The following is an 18,065-nucleotide window of genomic DNA, read 5'->3' on the forward strand; positions in this document are numbered from 1 at the left end:
TCCTGGGCTCCCTCCTAGATCGACTCAGCCTCAAATGAGTACCTGGTGCGGTGTGTGGTAAACATCGCCACTGGGGAGACAAAGGCGGTCGGGCGTGGTGCTGGCCACCCACCCCCTCGTGTACCGTTCCGGCCTTCATAGGTGCTCGCTAACAGCACTTGCCCCTACAGGTTTTAAACAACTGTGGTACGACTTTGAACGCGAGTTGTATCTTTCTCTCTTTATCTATATATATTAAGCCAGTCTTAATGTTTGTAGCGATGGCACATGCATGAATTGTTGATACCCCCCCCCCAGCCTCCACCTAGCCCCCCCCTCTCCTCCCCAAGCCCCCCCCAAGCCCCCCCCTCCCCGCTCCCCCCCGTCTTTCGTGCTGTCACTTTGTGCTGATGGAGTAAAAATATGAAACTGAAAATGGAGCCGAGACTCGCGTTTAGTTGATGGGGTGGGTGGCGTGGGTGGGTGGTTGAGTGGGTGAGTGAGTGGACGAGTGGATGGGTGGGTGGGTCGGTCGGTGGGTGGGTGAGTGGGTGATTGTATGGGTGAGTGGATGGGTGAGTGGATGGGTGAGTGGGTGCATGGGTGAGTGAGTGACTGAGTAGGTGGGTGAGTGACTGAGTGAGTGGGTGAGTGACTGAGTGGGTGAGTGACTGAGTGAGTGGGTGAGTGACTGAGTGAGTGGGTGAGTAACTGAGTGAGTGACTGAGTGAGTGGGTGAGTGACTGAGTGAGTGGGTGAGTGACTGAGTGAGTGGGTGAGTGACTGAGTGGGTGAGTGAGTGGGTGGATGGGTGAGTGGGTGGATGGGTGGGTGAGTGAGTGGGTGGATGGGTGAGTGACTGAGTGGGTGACTGGGTGAGTGACTGGGTGGGTGAGCGAGTGAGTGGGTGGGTGAGTGACTGAATGAGTGGGTGAGTGACTGAGTGAGTGGGTGGGTGACTGAGTGAGTGGGTGAGTGAGTGGGTGAGTGGGTGAGTGACTGAGTGACTGAGTGAGTGGGTGAGTGACTGAGTGAGTGGGTGAGTGACTGAGTGACTGAGTGAATGGGTGAGTGGGTGAGTGACTGAGTGAGTGGGTGAGTGACTGAGTGACTGAGTGAATGGGTGAGTGGGTGAGTGACTGAGTGAGTGGGTGAGTGACTGAGTGAGTGACTGAGTGAGTGGGTGAGTGACTGAATGAGTGGGTGAGTAACTGAGTGAGTGGGTGAATGACTGAGTGAGTGGGTGAGTGACTGAGTGAGTGGGTGACTGAGTGAGTGACTGAGTGATTGGGTGAGTGACTGAATGAGTGCGTGAGTGACTGAGTGGGTGACTGAGTGAGTGACTGAGTGAGTGGGTGTGTGACTGAGTGAGTGTGTGAGTGACTGAGTGAGTGGGTGGGTGACTGAGTGGGTGAGTGACTGAGTGGGTGATTGAGTGACTGAGTGGGTGACTGAGTGGGTGAGTGACTGAGTGGGTGGGTGACTGAGTGAGTGGGTGAGTGGGTGGATGGGTGAGTGACTGAGTGGGTGACTGGGTGAGTGACTGGGTGGGTGAGCGAGTGAGTGGGTGGGTGAGTGACTGAATGAGTGGGTGAGTGACTGAGTGAGTGGGTGGGTGACTGAGTGAGTGGGTGAGTGAGTGGGTGAGTGGGTGAGTGACTGAGTGACTGAGTGAGTGGGTGAGTGACTGAGTGAGTGGGTGAGTGACTGAGTGACTGAGTGAATGGGTGAGTGGGTGAGTGACTGAGTGAGTGGGTGAGTGACTGAGTGACTGAGTGAATGGGTGAGTGGGTGAGTGACTGAGTGAGTGGGTGAGTGACTGAGTGAGTGACTGAGTGAGTGGGTGAGTGACTGAATGAGTGGGTGAGTAACTGAGTGAGTGGGTGAATGACTGAGTGAGTGGGTGAGTGACTGAGTGAGTGGGTGACTGAGTGAGTGACTGAGTGATTGGGTGAGTGACTGAATGAGTGCGTGAGTGACTGAGTGGGTGACTGAGTGAGTGACTGAGTGAGTGGGTGTGTGACTGAGTGAGTGTGTGAGTGACTGAGTGAGTGGGTGGGTGACTGAGTGGGTGAGTGACTGAGTGGGTGATTGAGTGACTGAGTGGGTGACTGAGTGGGTGAGTGACTGAGTGGGTGGGTGACTGAGTGAGTGGGTGAGTGAGTGGGTGGGTGGGTGACTGAGTGAGTGAGTGAGTGACTAAGTGAGTGGGTGGGTGACTGAGTGAGTGGGTGAGTGACTGAATGAGTGGGAGAGTGACTGAGTGAGTGACTGAGTGAGTGGGTGAGTGACTGAGTGAGTGGGTGAGTGACTGAGTGAGTGGGTGAGTGACTGAGTGGGTGAGTGAGTGGGTGGATGGGTGAGTGGGTGGATGGGTGGGTGAGTGAGTGGGTGGATGGGTGAGTGACTGAGTGGGTGACTGGGTGAGTGACTGGGTGGGTGAGCGAGTGAGTGGGTGGGTGAGTGACTGAATGAGTGGGTGAGTGACTGAGTGAGTGGGTGGGTGACTGAGTGAGTGGGTGAGTGAGTGGGTGAGTGGGTGAGTGACTGAGTGACTGAGTGAGTGGGTGAGTGACTGAGTGAGTGGGTGAGTGACTGAGTGACTGAGTGAATGGGTGAGTGGGTGAGTGACTGAGTGAGTGGGTGAGTGACTGAGTGACTGAGTGAATGGGTGAGTGGGTGAGTGACTGAGTGAGTGGGTGACTGAGTGAGTGACTGAGTGATTGGGTGAGTGACTGAATGAGTGCGTGAGTGACTGAGTGGGTGACTGAGTGAGTGACTGAGTGAGTGGGTGTGTGACTGAGTGAGTGTGTGAGTGACTGAGTGAGTGGGTGGGTGACTGAGTGGGTGAGTGACTGAGTGGGTGATTGAGTGACTGAGTGGGTGACTGAGTGGGTGAGTGACTGAGTGGGTGGGTGACTGAGTGAGTGGGTGAGTGGGTGGATGGGTGAGTGACTGAGTGGGTGACTGGGTGAGTGACTGGGTGGGTGAGCGAGTGAGTGGGTGGGTGAGTGACTGAATGAGTGGGTGAGTGACTGAGTGAGTGGGTGGGTGACTGAGTGAGTGGGTGAGTGAGTGGGTGAGTGGGTGAGTGACTGAGTGACTGAGTGAGTGGGTGAGTGACTGAGTGAGTGGGTGAGTGACTGAGTGACTGAGTGAATGGGTGAGTGGGTGAGTGACTGAGTGAGTGGGTGAGTGACTGAGTGACTGAGTGAATGGGTGAGTGGGTGAGTGACTGAGTGAGTGGGTGAGTGACTGAGTGAGTGACTGAGTGAGTGGGTGAGTGACTGAATGAGTGGGTGAGTAACTGAGTGAGTGGGTGAATGACTGAGTGAGTGGGTGAGTGACTGAGTGAGTGGGTGACTGAGTGAGTGACTGAGTGATTGGGTGAGTGACTGAATGAGTGCGTGAGTGACTGAGTGGGTGACTGAGTGAGTGACTGAGTGAGTGGGTGTGTGACTGAGTGAGTGTGTGAGTGACTGAGTGAGTGGGTGGGTGACTGAGTGTGTGAGTGACTGAGTGGGTGATTGAGTGACTGAGTGGGTGACTGAGTGGGTGAGTGACTGAGTGGGTGGGTGACTGAGTGAGTGGGTGAGTGAGTGGGTGGGTGGGTGACTGAGTGAGTGAGTGAGTGACTAAGTGAGTGAGTGGGTGACTGAGTGAGTGGGTGAGTGACTGAATGAGTGGGAGAGTGACTGAGTGAGTGACTGAGTAAGTGGGTGGGTGAGTGAGTGGGTGAGTGAGTGACTGAGTGAGTGGGTGGGTGACTGAGTGAGTGGGTGAGTGACTGAATGAGTGGGTGAGTGAGTGACTGAGTGAGTGGGTGAGTGACTGAGTGAGTGGGTGGGTGGGTGACTGAGTGAGTGGGTGGGTGACTGAGTGAGTGGGTGAGTGAGTGACTGAGTGAGTGGGTGAGTGACTGAATGAGTGGGTGAGTGACTGAATGAGTGGGTGGGTGACTCAGTGGGTGAGTGACTGAGTGGGTGATTGAGTGACTGAGTGGGTGACTGAGTGGGTGAGTGACTGAGTGAGTGGGTGAGTGACTGAGTGAGTGGGTGAGTGAGTGAGTGACTGAGTGGGTGACTGAGTGAGTGGGTGAGTGACTGAGTGGGTGAGTGACTGAGTGGGTGACTGAGTGAGTGAGTGATTGGGTGAGTGAGTGACTGAGTGGGTGAGTGAGTGACTGAGTGGGTGAGTGGGTGACTGAGTGAGTGGGTGAGTGAGTGACTGAGTGAGGTGGGTGACTGAGTGAGTGGGTGAGTGACTGAATTGGTGACTGAGTGAGTGGGTGAGTGAGTGGGTGGGTGAGTGAGTGAGTGGGTGAGTGAGTGACTGAGTGAGTGGGTGGGTGACTGAGTGAGTGGGTGAGTGACTGAGTGACTGAGTGGGTGACTGAGTGGGTGAGTGGGTGACTAAGTGAGTGGGTGGGTGACTGAGTGAGTGGGTGAGTGACTGAGTGGGTGACTGAGTGGGTGAGTGGGTGACTGAGTGAGTGGGTGAGTGACTGAGTGAGTGGGTGGGTGACTGAGTGAGTGGGTGGGTGACTGAGTGGGTGAGTGACTGAGTGAGTGGGTGACTGAGTGGGTGACTGAGTGAGTGACTGAGTAAGTGGGTGGGTGAGTGAGTGAGTGACTGAGTGGGTGAGTGACTGAGTGAGTGGGTGAGTGACTAAGTGAGTGCGTGAGTGACTGAGTGGATGAGTGGGTGAGTGAGTGAGTGGGAGAGTGATGGGTTGTTGATTCAACGCTTAGCCGATCCCACGCGTGGACGATTCTACGGGTTATAGATTCACTCCTTGTTGATTCCACTCAGTATCGATTCCATTCGTCATAGATTCTATGATTTATAGATGCGATTTATTGAACATTTGATTGAAGAATCGATCCGCGCGTGTCTGTACTAGATATCACGGTTATTGGATGTAATTCGATTGTTGGATCGAGTCTCGCCGAATTTGATGCCGTCAGGAATCAAATCGCTTGAGGCTGCAGTCTCCATGGATACGCCGCTCGTGACGTCACCGCAAGATGGCGGCAGAGGAGCAGTGCGGTGAGTGACCTTGGGTGGTGGTGAGGGTTGTGGTGGTGAGGGTTGTGGTGGTGAGGGTTGTGGTGGTGAGGGTTGTGGTGAGTGACCTGGGGTGGTGGTGAGGGTTGTGGTGAGTGACCTGGGGTGGTGGTTAGGGTTGTGGTGGTGAGGGTTGTGGTGGTGAGGGTTGTGGTGGTGAGGGTTGTGATGAGTGACCTGGGGTGGTGGTGAGGGTTGTGGTGGTGAGGGTTGTGGTGGTGAGGGTTGTGGTGAGTGATCTGGGGTGAGGGTGGTGGTGAGGGTTGTGGTGGTGAGGGTTGTGGTGGTGAGGGTTGTGGTGTTGAGGGTTGTGGTGGTGAGGGTTGTGGTGAGTGACCCGGGGTAAGGGTGGTGGTGAGGGTGGTGGTGGTGAGGGTGGTGGTGAGGGGTTGAGGGTGGTGGTGAGGGTGGTGGTGAGTGAGGGTGGTGGTGAGTGACCTGGGGTGAGGGTGGTGGTGGTGAGGGTGGTGGTGAGTGATCTGGGGTGAGGGTGGTGGTGAGGGTGGTGGTGAGGGGTTGAGGGTGGTGGTGAGGGTGGTGGTGAGTGACCTGGGGTGAGGGTGGTGGTGGTGAGGGTGGTGGTGAGTGACGTGGTGGTGACGACGGTGGTGTTGAGGGTGGTGGTGTTGAGGGTGGTGGTGAGGGTGGTGGTGACGGCGGTGGTGGTGAGGGCGGTGGTGGTGAGGGTGGTGGTGAGAGTGGTGGTGGTGAGTGTGGTGGTGAGTGTGGTGCGGGTGGTGAGAGAGGGTGGTGGTAAGTGTGGTGAGGGTGGTGAGTGAGGGTGGTGGTGAGGGGTTGAGGGTGGTGAGTGAGGGTGGTAGTGTGAGGGTGGTGGTGAGGGTGGTGGTGGTGAGGGTGGTGGTGAGGGTGGTGAGTGAGGGTGGTGGTGAGGGGTTGAGGGTGGTGAGTGAGGGTGGTGGTGTTGAGGGTGGTGGTGTTGAGGGTGGGGGTGAGGGTGGTGTTGAGGGTGGTGGTGGTCAGGGTGGTGGTGAGTGTGGTGGTGTTGAGGGTGGTGGCGAGGGTGGTGGTGAGGGTGGTGGTGTTGAGGGTGGTGGTGAGGGTGGTGGTGAGTGTGGTGGTGAGTGTGATGGTGTTGAGGGTGGTGGTGAGGGTGGTGGTGAGGGTGGTGGTGAGTGTGGTGTTGAGGGTGGTGGTGTTGAGGGTGGTGGTGAGGGTGGTGGTGATGGCGGTGGTGGTGAGGGCGGTGGTGGTGGTGGTGAGGGTGGTGGTGAGAGTGGTGGTGGTGAGTGTGGTGGTGAGTGTGGTGAGTGTGGTGAGGGTGGTGAGAGAGGGTGGTGAGAGAGGGTGGTGAGTGAGGGTGGTGGTGGTGGTGGTGAGGGTGGTGGTGAGTGTGGTGAGGGTGGTGAGGGTGGTGGTGAGGGGTTGAGGGTGGTGAGTGAGGGTGGTAGTGGTGACGGTGGTGGTGAGGGTGGTGGTGGTGAGGGTGGTGAGGGTGGTGAGTGAGGGTGGTGGTGAGGGGTTGAGGGTGGTGAGTGAGGGTGGTGGTGTTGAGGGTGGTGATGAGGGTGGTGGTGAGGGTGGTGGTGTTGAGGGTGGTGGTGTTGAGGGTGGTGGTGAGGGTAGTGGTGAGTGTGGTGGTGAGTGTGGTGGTGTTGAGGGTGGTGGTGAGGGTGGTGGTGAGGGTGGTGGTGAGTGTGGTGGTGTTGAGGGTGGTGTTGAGGGTGGTGGTGAGGGTGGTGGTGAGTGTGGTGGTGTTGAGGGTGGTGGTGAGGGTGGTGGTGAGTGTGGTGGTGTTGAGGGTGGTGGTGAGGGTGGTGGTGTGGGTGGTGGTGAGTGTGGTGGTGTTGAGAGTGGTGGTGAGGGTGGTGGTGAGGGTGGTGGTGAGTGTGGTGGTATTGAGGGTGGTGGTGTTGAGGGTGGTGGTGAGGGTACTGGTGAGTGTGGTGGTGAGTGTGGTGGTGTTGAGGGTGGTGGTGAGGGTGGTGGTGAGTGTGGTGGTGTTGAGGGTGGTGGTGAGGGTGGTGGTGAGTGTGGTGGTGTTGAGGGTGGTGGTGAGGGTGGTGGTGAGGGTGGTGGTGAGTGTGGTGGTGTTGAGGGTGGTGGTGAGGGTGCTATTCGCTAACACCCATTAGGAAGCCACTGGAGCTTATCCCCTTTAAATCGAGAACGGCGTTTTGTGTGAAGTTCCTTGTCCCACCCCGCACCTCCAATTAGCATGGCTGGCTATGTACGGTGCGATAGAAGTTCAACATACATACAGACTCACACAGAGACCCACAGACTCACACAGAGACCCACAGACTCACACAGAGACCCACAGACTCACATAGAGACCCACAGACTCACACAGAGACCCATAGACTCACACAGAGACTCACAGACTCACTCAGAGACCTGCAGACTCACTCAGAGACAGACAGACTCACACAGAGACCCACAGACTCACACAGACCCATAGACTCACACAGAGACCCATAGACTCACACAGAGACCCATAGACTCACACAGAGACCCATAGACTCACACAGAGACCCACAGACTCACACAGAGACCCACAGACTCACACAGAGACCCACAAACACACACAGGGACCCATAGACTCACACAGAGACTCACAGACTCACACAGAGACCCACAGACTCACACAGAGACCCATAAACTCACTTAGAGACCCGCAGACTCACACAGAGACCCATACACTCACACAGAGACCCATAGACTCACACAGAGACCCACAGATTCACACATAGACACATAGACTCACACAGACACATAGACTCACACAGAGACCCACAGATTCACACATAGACACATAGACTCACACAGACACATAGACTCACACAGAGACACATAGAATTACACAGAGACCCATAGACTCACACAGAGACTCACAGACTCACACAAAGACCCATAGACTCACACAGAGACCCATAGACTCACACAGAGACCCACAGACTCACACATAGACACATAGACTCACACAGAGACACATAGAATTACACAGAGACCTATAGACTCACACAGAGACCCACAGACTCATACAAAAACCCATAGACTAACACAGAGACCCATAGACTCACACAGAGACCCATAGACTCACACAGAGACCCATAGACTCACACATAGACACATAGGCTCACACAGAGAAACATAGAATTACACAGAGACCCATAGACTCACACAGAGAACCACAGACTCACACAGAGAGCCACAGACTCACACAGAGACTCACAGACTCACACAGAGACTCACAGACTCAGACAGAGATCCATAGACTCACACAGAGATACAGTACACGCAGTACACACGCAGTACACACAGTACACACAGAGTACACAGCACACACACAGTACACAGTACGCACACACAGTACACACACAGTATATACACACACAGTACATACACACACAGTACATACACACAGTACACACACACACAGTACACACAGTACACACACACAGTACACACACAGTATACACACAGTACACACACAGTACACACACACAGTACACAGTACACACACACAGTACACACACAGTACACACACAGTACACACACGGTACACAGTACACACACAGTACACACACGGTACACAGTACACACACACACAGTACGCACACACAGTACACACACATAGTACACACAGTACACACACACAGTACACACACGGTACACAGTACACACAGTACACACACACACACAGTACACACACACAGTACACACAGTATACACAGTACACACACACAGTACACACACACAGTGCACACACACAGTACACACACGGTACACAGTACACACACACAGTACACGCACAGTATATACACACAGTACACACACACCCAGTACATACACACAGTACACACACACAGTACACACAGTACACACACACAGTACACACACAGTATACACACAGTACACACACACAGTACACACACAGTACACAGTACACACACACAATACACACACAGTACACACACATTAGTACACACACGGTACACAGTACACACACGGTACACACACGGTACACAGTACACACAGTACACACACAGTACACACACACAGTACACACACACAGTACACACACACACACTACACGCACGGTACACAGTACACACAGTACACACGGTACACAGTACACACACGCAGTACACACACACAGTACACACAGTACACACACACAGTACACACACGGTACACAGGACACAGTACACACACACAGTACACACAGTACACACACACAGTACACACACACAGTACACACAGTACACACACAGTACACGCACACAGTACACACACGCACACAGTACACACACGCACACAGTGCACACACAGAGTACACACACACAGTACACACACAGTACACACACACAGTACACACACAGTACACACACACAGTACACACACACAGTACACACACACGGTACACAGTACACACACAGTATACACACAGTACATACACACACAGTACATACACACACAGTACACACACACAGTACACACAGTACACACACACAGTACACACACAGTATACACACAGTACACACACAGTACACACACACAGTACACAGTACACACACACACAGTACACACACACAGTACACACCCAGTTCACACAGTTCACACACACAGTACACACACAATACACACACATTAGTACACACACGGTACACAGTACACACACAGTACACACACACAGTACACACCCAGTTCACACACAGTTCACACACACAGTACACACACAGTACACACACACATTAGTACACACACGGTACACAGTACACACACAGTACACACACACAGTACACACAGTACACACACACACAGTACACACACACACAGTACACACAGTACACACACAGTACACACACACAGTGCACACAGTACACACACACAGTACACACACAGTACACACACACAGTACACACACACACACACAGTACACACAGTACACAGCAGCACCATGCCCATCAGTGTCTTCCAGGCCCCGCGAGTGATCTTTGCCCTGTTGACGTCACTGTCTGCCCCCCCTGTTGACGTCACTGTCTGCCCCCCCTGTTGACGTCACTGTCTGCCCCCCCCCCCCCCCGCGTTGTCCACCGCAGTCGTTTGCTCGAGCGACGGGGCCAGCGACGTGGAGATGTTCGCGTTCAGCGAAGCGACGTGAGTGTGTGTACGTGTGTGTGTGTACGTGAGTACGTGTGTGTGTACGTGTGTGTGTGTACGTGTGTGTACGTGAGTACGTGTGTGTGTGTACGTGTGTGTGTGTGTACGTGTGTGTGTGTATGTGTGTGTGTACGTGTGTGTGTACGTGTGTGTACGTGAGTACGTGTGTGTGTGCGTGTGTACATGACTGTGTGTACGTGTGTGTGTGTGTACGTGTGTGTGCGTGTGTGTGTGTCCGTTTGTGTGTGTACGTGTGTGTGTGTACGTGTGTGTGTGTGTGTGTACGTGTGTGTGTGGTACCGGATGGGCAACTCTGTCGTGGACAGTGCTGTGGGGGGAGGTCCAATTTTGATTGGCTCCTCCCCTCATGGCATATGTGTCCAGCACAGGGGCTAAACGGGGGCTCTGGACGGGTGCGAGGGCTGGTAACCCCTCCACCTTCAATTAATTACCACTAAACCACGAGTTAAACTGAAATATGTAACTAATAAGCTTGTGCCGGAGGCCCCGGGGGGCCATGCGTCTATGACGTCTCCTGGCCAAACCCCAATTTGCGGAGCCAGGAGATTGAATATCTACCCTCGGGGCTCATCCAGAAACAACAAAAAGCCACTACGGGTGGCCACGTGGAATGTTCGAACGCTTACTGCGGAGGAGAGGCTGCCACTCCTCTGTCGGGAGCTGGACCGGTACCGCCTGGATCTGTGTGGCATTCACGAGGTCCGGTGGACCGGCTCTGGCTCCTGCCACCATGAGGGGTGGACAGTCCTCTACTCGGGGCAGCAGACTGCCAAACAACAGGGTGTGGCTCTTCTTTTGAACAAAAGAATGAAGGGGGTGTGGGAGCGTGGCGGTGAGGTGTGGGAAGCTGTAAGTCCCAGGCTACTTTGGGCTCGCCTTCCCATAAACCGGAGGCGAGGAATGGTGGTCGTGGTTACTTATGCCCCCACCGAAGATGAGTGACGGACCAGCGGATGCGAGCCCATGTCCTTGACACCAGGACCTACCGTGGAGCTGATGTGCCCTCTGATCATCGACTAGTCATCTGTAAGATGCGCCTGCCATTCTTCCACTCCGGTGGTGGGTGTACACCCAGGACCCCATTCCAACCTAAAGTGGCCTGGTCTCAGTTATCTGATGAAAGTTGCAAGCGAGAATTTCATCATCGCTTGCGGCTGGGATTGACATCGTCCCCGACTCCTGATGTCGAGGGTAAATGGGCGAGGTTTAGGACTGTGACTCATGCAGCTGTAATGGCTGCTTTGGGTATGCGGTCCAGACCTCCCCAGAGACCCTTGCTGACAGAGGAGGTGTTCAGGATGGTTGAGAAAAAGCGACAGGCCCACTGTCATCGGCTACAGAATCCCACATCAGAGAATGAGGAGGCTTACCGCAGCCTTCGCTCGAAGGTTCGGAGAGCCGTGAGGCGCTGCAAGGATGGGTGGTGGTCGCGGGTTGTTGAGGAGATGGAGTCTGCCACAGTGGCCCGTGATCACAAATCACTATTTAACTCCATCATCAAAAAAGTAATCTGCAGCACCACACCTATTACCATCATTAGGGGAAAAAACGGTGACCCAATCTCCGACCCCCAGGAACAGGTTTGCAGATTTGCTGAGCATTTCTGTGAGGTCCTGGGGGAGGGAAAATCCCTCAGCCAGGAAAACATCGTGGCACAAAGTGAGGATGACCCTGCTGAGGCTGCGGTGCCTCAAATATTGGAAGAAGTCACCCCCTGTGAGTGGCTGGCTGAGGTGCCATCTGTTGAGGAAGTACTGAAGGCGATCCGGAGTCTGAGACCAGGAAAGGCAGCGGGCAGAGATGATCTCCCAAGCGAAATGCTGAGGGAGGGCGGCGTTTGTGCACAGACTGCTCTATATGACATCATAACAACAGTCTGGACCACTGGACGGGTTCTGCAGGATTGGATGGATGCCCTGGTGGTCCCCCTTTTTAAGAAGGGGGACTGCACAGACTGTAACAACTACAGGGGCATCTCACTCCTCAGTGTGCCGGGAAAGGTCCTGGCAAGGATTATTCAGCATCGCCTTGCCAGGCACGCTGAGGAGAGGCTTGCGGAGCCCCAATGCGGTTTCAGGAAAGGGCGGTCCTGCACAGATGCCATATTTTCTGTCCGTCTGCTACAGCAGAGGTGTAGGGAATTCCAACAAGACCTACATCTCTGCTTTACTGACCTGGTCAAGGCCTATGATACCATCAGTAGGCCTGGGCTCTGGGTTGTTCTTCGTGCTTTTGGAGTACCTGACCCTCTGCTCACGATCATTAAGGACCTTCATGATGGTGAGCGGGCCCGGGTAAAACTACGTGGCCGGGAGTCAGAGCTATTCCCTGTTAACCTTGGGGTGCGACAGGGATGTCCTCTGGCTCCCACATTATTTAACATCTATTTTGACGACGTAGTTCGTGAAGCCTTCAATAGCTGTACCGGGGGAATCTCCATATGGTAAATATATAATGGGAGGCTGATCGACGCCCGGGTGCGGTCAAGGGATGGCTCCCTATTGCTCAACCACGTTATGTATGCTGATGATTTGGTAATAGCTGCACATTCGGAGGAGGAGTTGGAGACGCTGCTGCTGAGACTGGAGCATGCCACTAAGAGGTGGGGCCTTACCATCAGCCCCACCAAAACTAAGCACCTGCCTGGGTATTTTGTACCATCGGACACTCCACCCCCACAACTCCCAATCGGTGATGGGGCAGTTGTGGAGAGAGTGGAGAGTTTCCCATACCTGGGCAGTGTGCTTATGACTGGCTCCAGTTTAACAGCAGAGGTCTCACTCCGAATCAGTCGAGCGGCAATATCTTTTCATCGGTTGAGTAACGCTGTGTGGAAGCTACCTGGTCTGTCGCTCCGCACTAAGCTTCAGGTCTTCTCGGCCACGGTCATTCCCTCCCTTCTCTACGCTTGCGAAACGTGGACCCCCCTAATGGAACATCTTCGCCGGTTAGAAACATTTAGGCTGACCTGCCTACGATCCATCCTGGGTTTAACCAGACTGGATTGTGTGAGGAGCTCACAAATCCTTGAAAGATCTGGGCAGGGTCCCATCGGTGAGCTCCTCCGGCAGGCAAGGCTGCGATGGCTGGGTCATGTAGCCCGCATGCCCAGCCAACGCATGCCGAAACAGCTTTTGTTTGGCCGGATTGAGGGGGCTAAGCGGGCGCGGCACGGGCTAGAGAAGAGATGGAGTGATGTGGTACAGGAGGACGTGGAGCTGAGTGGACTTGCCGATGACTGGTACCAGCGGTGTCAAGATCGGCCTCTGTGGAGGAGGCTCGTGAAGGATGCTACTGTGCAGTTGGAGGCGGTCGCCCTCCAACAACAACGGAGGGCGGAGGAGCGACGCTCAGAACAACGAGCGGAGCGCCGGGTAGCTAAAGCACAGCAGGTTGGCACAGTAGGGGGCACAGGTGGTGCATCAGCCAGTCATCTCAGTCAGTCGACCCGTGGCACCTGGGTCTGCCCCGTGACCTCCTGCCAGCGGGCGTTCGACACTTCACGTGGCCTCAGGGTGCACATAGCCTGGCACAAGCGTCGTGGTGACGTCACCGCCACTTAGTGGCGAATGGCGGTTGTTGTATGTGTTTGTGGGTACGTGTGTGTGTGTGTGTACGTGAGTACGTGTGTGTGTATGTGAGTGTGTGTGTGTGTATGTGAGTATGTGTGTGTGTGTACGTGAGTGTATGTGTGTGTGTGTACGTGAGTGTATGTGTGTGTGTGTACGTGAGTACGTGTGTGTGTGCGATCGTTGTTGTCATCGTTGTCTACCCTGGAGGAGGAATCCGATGAGCTCTAAAGTTTCCTTGTCACTCGGTCAACCACAGTCACCCTCAGTCAACCACAGTCACCCTCAGTCAACCACGGTCACCCTCAGTCAGCTACAGTCACCCTCAGTCAACCACAGTCAACCACATTCATCCACAGTCAGCCACGGTCAGCCACGGTCAACCACGGTCAGCCACAGTCAACCACAGTCAGCCACAGTCAACAACAGTCACCCTCAGTCAACCACAGTCAGCCACGGTCAGCCACAGTCAACCACGGTCAACCACAGTCAACCACAGTCAGCCACAGTCAACCACAGTTAGCCACAGTCAGCCACAGTCAACCACAGTCAGCCACAGTCAACCACAGTTAGCCACAGTCAGCCACAGTCAACCTCGGTCAACCTCAGTCAACCTTGGTCTATCACGGTCTACCTCGGTCTACCTCGGTCAACCTCGGTCAACCTTGGTCAACCTCGGTCTACTACGGTCAACCACGGTCAACCACGGTCAACCTTGGTCAACCACGGTCAACCACGGTCAACCTCTGTCAACCACGGTCAACCTCGGTCAACCTCCGTCAACCTTGGTCAACCACGGTCAACCTCGGTCTACCACGGTCAACCACGGTCAACCACGGTCAACCTCGGTCAACCTCGGTCAACCACGGTCTATCACGGTCAACCTCGGTCAACCTCAGTCAACCTCGGTCAACCACGGTCTATCACGGTCAACCTCGGTCAACCTCGGTCAACCTCGGTCTATCACGGTCAACCTCGGTCTATCACGGTCAACCTCGGTCAACCACGGTCAACCACGGTCAACCTCGGTCAACCACGGTCAACCTCGGTCTATCACGGTCAACCTTGGTCAACCTCGGTCTATCACGGTCAACCTCGGTCTATCACGGTCAACCTCGGTCAACCTCGGTCTATCACGGTCAACCTCGGTCTATCACGGTCAACCTCGGTCAACCACGGTCAACCACGGTCTACCTCGGTCAACCACGGTCAACCTCGGTCAACCTCGGTCTATCACGGTCAACCTCGGTCTATCACGGTCAACCTCGGTCTATCACGGTCAACCTTGGTCAACCTCGGTCTATCACGGTCAACCTCGGTCTATCACGGTCAACCTCGGTCAACCTCGGTCTATCACGGTCAACCTTGGTCAACCTCGGTCTATCACGGTCAACCTCGGTCTATCACGGTCAACCTTGGTCAACCTCGGTCTATCACGGTCAACCTCGGTCTATCACGGTCAACCTTGGTCAACCTCGGTCTATCACGGTCAACCTCGGTCTATCACGGTCAACCTCGGTCAACCTCGGTCTATCACGGTCAACCTTGGTCAACCTCGGTCTATCACGGTCAACCTTGGTCTATCACGGTCAACCTTGGTCAACCTCGGTCTATCACGGTCAACCTCGGTCTATCACGGTCAACCTTGGTCAACCTCGGTCTATCACGGTCAACCTCGGTCTATCACGGTCAACCACGGTCAACCTCGGTCTATCACGGTCAACCTTGGTCAACCTCGGTCTATCACGGTCAACCTCGGTCTATCACGGTCAACCTCGGTCAACCACGGTCAACCTCGGTCAACCTCGGTCAACCACGGTCAACCTCGGTCAACCACAGTCAACCTCGGTCTATCACGGTCTACCTCGGTCAACCTCGGTCAACCTCGGTCAACCAAAGTCAACCTCGGTTTATCACGGTCTATCACGGTCTATCACGGTCTACCTTGGTCAACCACGGTCAACCTCGGTCAACCTCGGTCAACCTCGGTCCGGCGCAACAGGGGAATTGGGGGATGCGGGTTTAATGGGGCACGGTGGTGGCTATGAGATGTTAACTACCTCGCCTGGTGTACAGGAGGTCGTGGGTTCGATCCCGACCCTCACGCCTGCTGGATATTTGGAGTTTGCGTGTGGCTAGGAGATGTTAACTACCTTGCCTGGTATACAGGAGGTCGTGGGTTCGATCCCGACCCTCACGCCTGCTGGATATTTGGAGTTTGCGTGTGGCTAGGAGATGTTAACTACCTCGCCTGGTATACAGGAGGTCGTGGGTTCGATCCCGACCCTCGCGCCTGCTGGATATTTGGAGTTTGCGTGTGGCTAGGAGATGTTAACTACCTCGCCTGGTGTACAGGAGGTCGTGGCTTCGATCGCGACCCTGACGCCTGCTGCTGTATATTTGGAGTCTGCTCTCTCCCCGTGTTCACTGTGCGGATTTTCCTCCGGGTCCTCCGGTTTTTCCCCCAACGCATTTCGAATCAACACCATCACGCGTTCAACAGTATTCGGCTGCTGTAAGTGTCCACACGATAACCACCCGCTTAGTTTTAATCCGTGGCCAGGGCGCCTCTGAATGAGAGCTAATGGCACAGTGGGCCTCACCCGGTCAAATAAAGGCAATGACAGTGAACACCTCGGATGGCGAGCTATGATCCGTTCCGGAAACGTGTTCGTCACCCAAGGCAATCGCGCATCCAAGCCCCCGCACATCGGCTGTGATCACGTGACGCTCGGCGGTGCAACGCGTCTACACGTCCACTACTCGTATCGCTAAGACCCTCGCTCGTGTATCAAATTAATATTTATTTAAAGATGTTGCTGCTCTCGCGAAACACTCACAGAGCAAGCCACTCGCAGCTCACAAAGGTTTTTACCTTGCAGTTACTTTGGTTCTGCCTGCTAAGGCCACACGGGGGATCTCCGTCTTTGTGTGCGTGCCGCAGGCCGGACTCCGTGGACGCGTCCTTCGACCTGGTCATCGGCCACCTGGAGGAAATCATCATGGGTAGCGTTGCAGCGTCCCCTCCCTCCGTGTCGTTCGTCCCTCCGTCCGTGTCGTCTGCCCTTCTGTCTGTGTCGTCTGTCCATCTGTCTGTGTCGTCTGTCCATCTGTCTGTGTCGTCTGTCCATCTGTGTCGTCTGTCCCTCCCTGTGTGTCGTCTGTCCCTGTGTGTCGTCTGTCCCTCCCTCTGTGTCGTCTGTCCCTCTGTGTCTTCTATCCCTCCCTGTGTGTCGTCTGTCCCTGTGTGTCGTCTGTCCCTGTGTGTCGTCTGTCCCTCCCTGTGTGTCGTCTGTCCCTGTGTGTCGTCTGTCCCTCCCTGTGTGTCGTCTGTCGCTCCCTCTGTGTCGTCTGTCCCTCCGTCCGTTTGTCTTCAGCGGCTGTCCTGATGCTCAGCGTGGAGCGGAGGGTGGAGGAGGTTGCGGCGGTGACGGTGGTGACGGCGGTGACGGTGGTGACGGCGGTGACGGTGGTGACGCGTGGTGACGGTGGTGACGGTGGTGGTGGTGACGGTGGTGACGGTGGTGACGGTGGTGGTGGTGACGCGTGGTGACGGCGGTGACGGTGGTGGTGGTGACGGTGGTGACGGTGGTGACGGCGGTGATGCGCGGTGACGGCGGTGACGGCAGTGACGGTGGTGGTGGTGGTGACGCGCGGTGACGGTGGTGACGGTGGTGACGGTGGTGACGGCGGTGACGGTGGTGACGGTGGTGACGGTGGTGACGCGCGGTGACGGTGGTGACGGTGGTGACGCGCGGTGACGGTGGTGACGGTGGTGACGCGCGGTGACGGTGGTGACGCGCGGTGACGGTGGTGACGGTGGTGACGGTGGTGACGCGCGGTGACGGTGGTGACGGTGGTGACGGTGGTGACGGCGGTGACGGTGGTGACGGTGGTGACGGTGGTGACGCGCGGTGACGGTGGTGACGGTGGTGACGGTGGTGATGGTGGTGACGGTGGTGACGCGCGGTGACGGTGGTGACGGTGGTGACGGTGGTGACGCGCGGTGACGGTGGTGACGGCGGTGACGGTGGTGACGGTGGTGACGGTGGTGACGCGCGGTGACGGTGGTGACGGTGGTGACGGTGGTGATGGCGGTGACGGTGGTGACGGTGGTGACGGTGGTGACGGTGGTGACGCGCGGTGACGGTGGTGACGGTGGTGACGCACGGTGACGGCGGTGACGGCGTTGACGGTGGTGACTGCTGTGATGGCCGTGGTGACGCGCGGTGACGGCGGTGAAGATTATTTAGATAAATTCTCCACGCGATGATCCGCTACCTTGAGGCCATCATTTGAGTGGCC

The 18,065-nt window shown here is 55.5% G+C and overlaps 1 long non-coding RNA gene across 1 annotated transcript; it reads left to right on the plus strand.

The window, feature by feature from the left end:
* Window positions 1-4,958: 4,958 nt before the first annotated feature.
* On the plus strand, window positions 4,959-16,766 carry LOC142917071 (uncharacterized). Its single transcript, XR_012936860.1, has 3 exons — window positions 4,959-5,028; window positions 10,110-10,167; window positions 16,705-16,766. It is a non-coding gene; the product is annotated as an uncharacterized LOC142917071 (long non-coding RNA).
* The last annotated feature ends 1,299 nt before the right edge of the window (window positions 16,767-18,065 follow it).

This window comes from Petromyzon marinus, unplaced genomic scaffold, assembly GCF_048934315.1.
Source record: "Petromyzon marinus isolate PM22_M1 ecotype Great Lakes invasive population unplaced genomic scaffold, UKy_Petmar_22M1.pri1.0 PM_G_Scaffold_41, whole genome shotgun sequence".
NCBI lineage: Eukaryota > Metazoa > Chordata > Hyperoartia > Petromyzontiformes > Petromyzontidae > Petromyzon > Petromyzon marinus.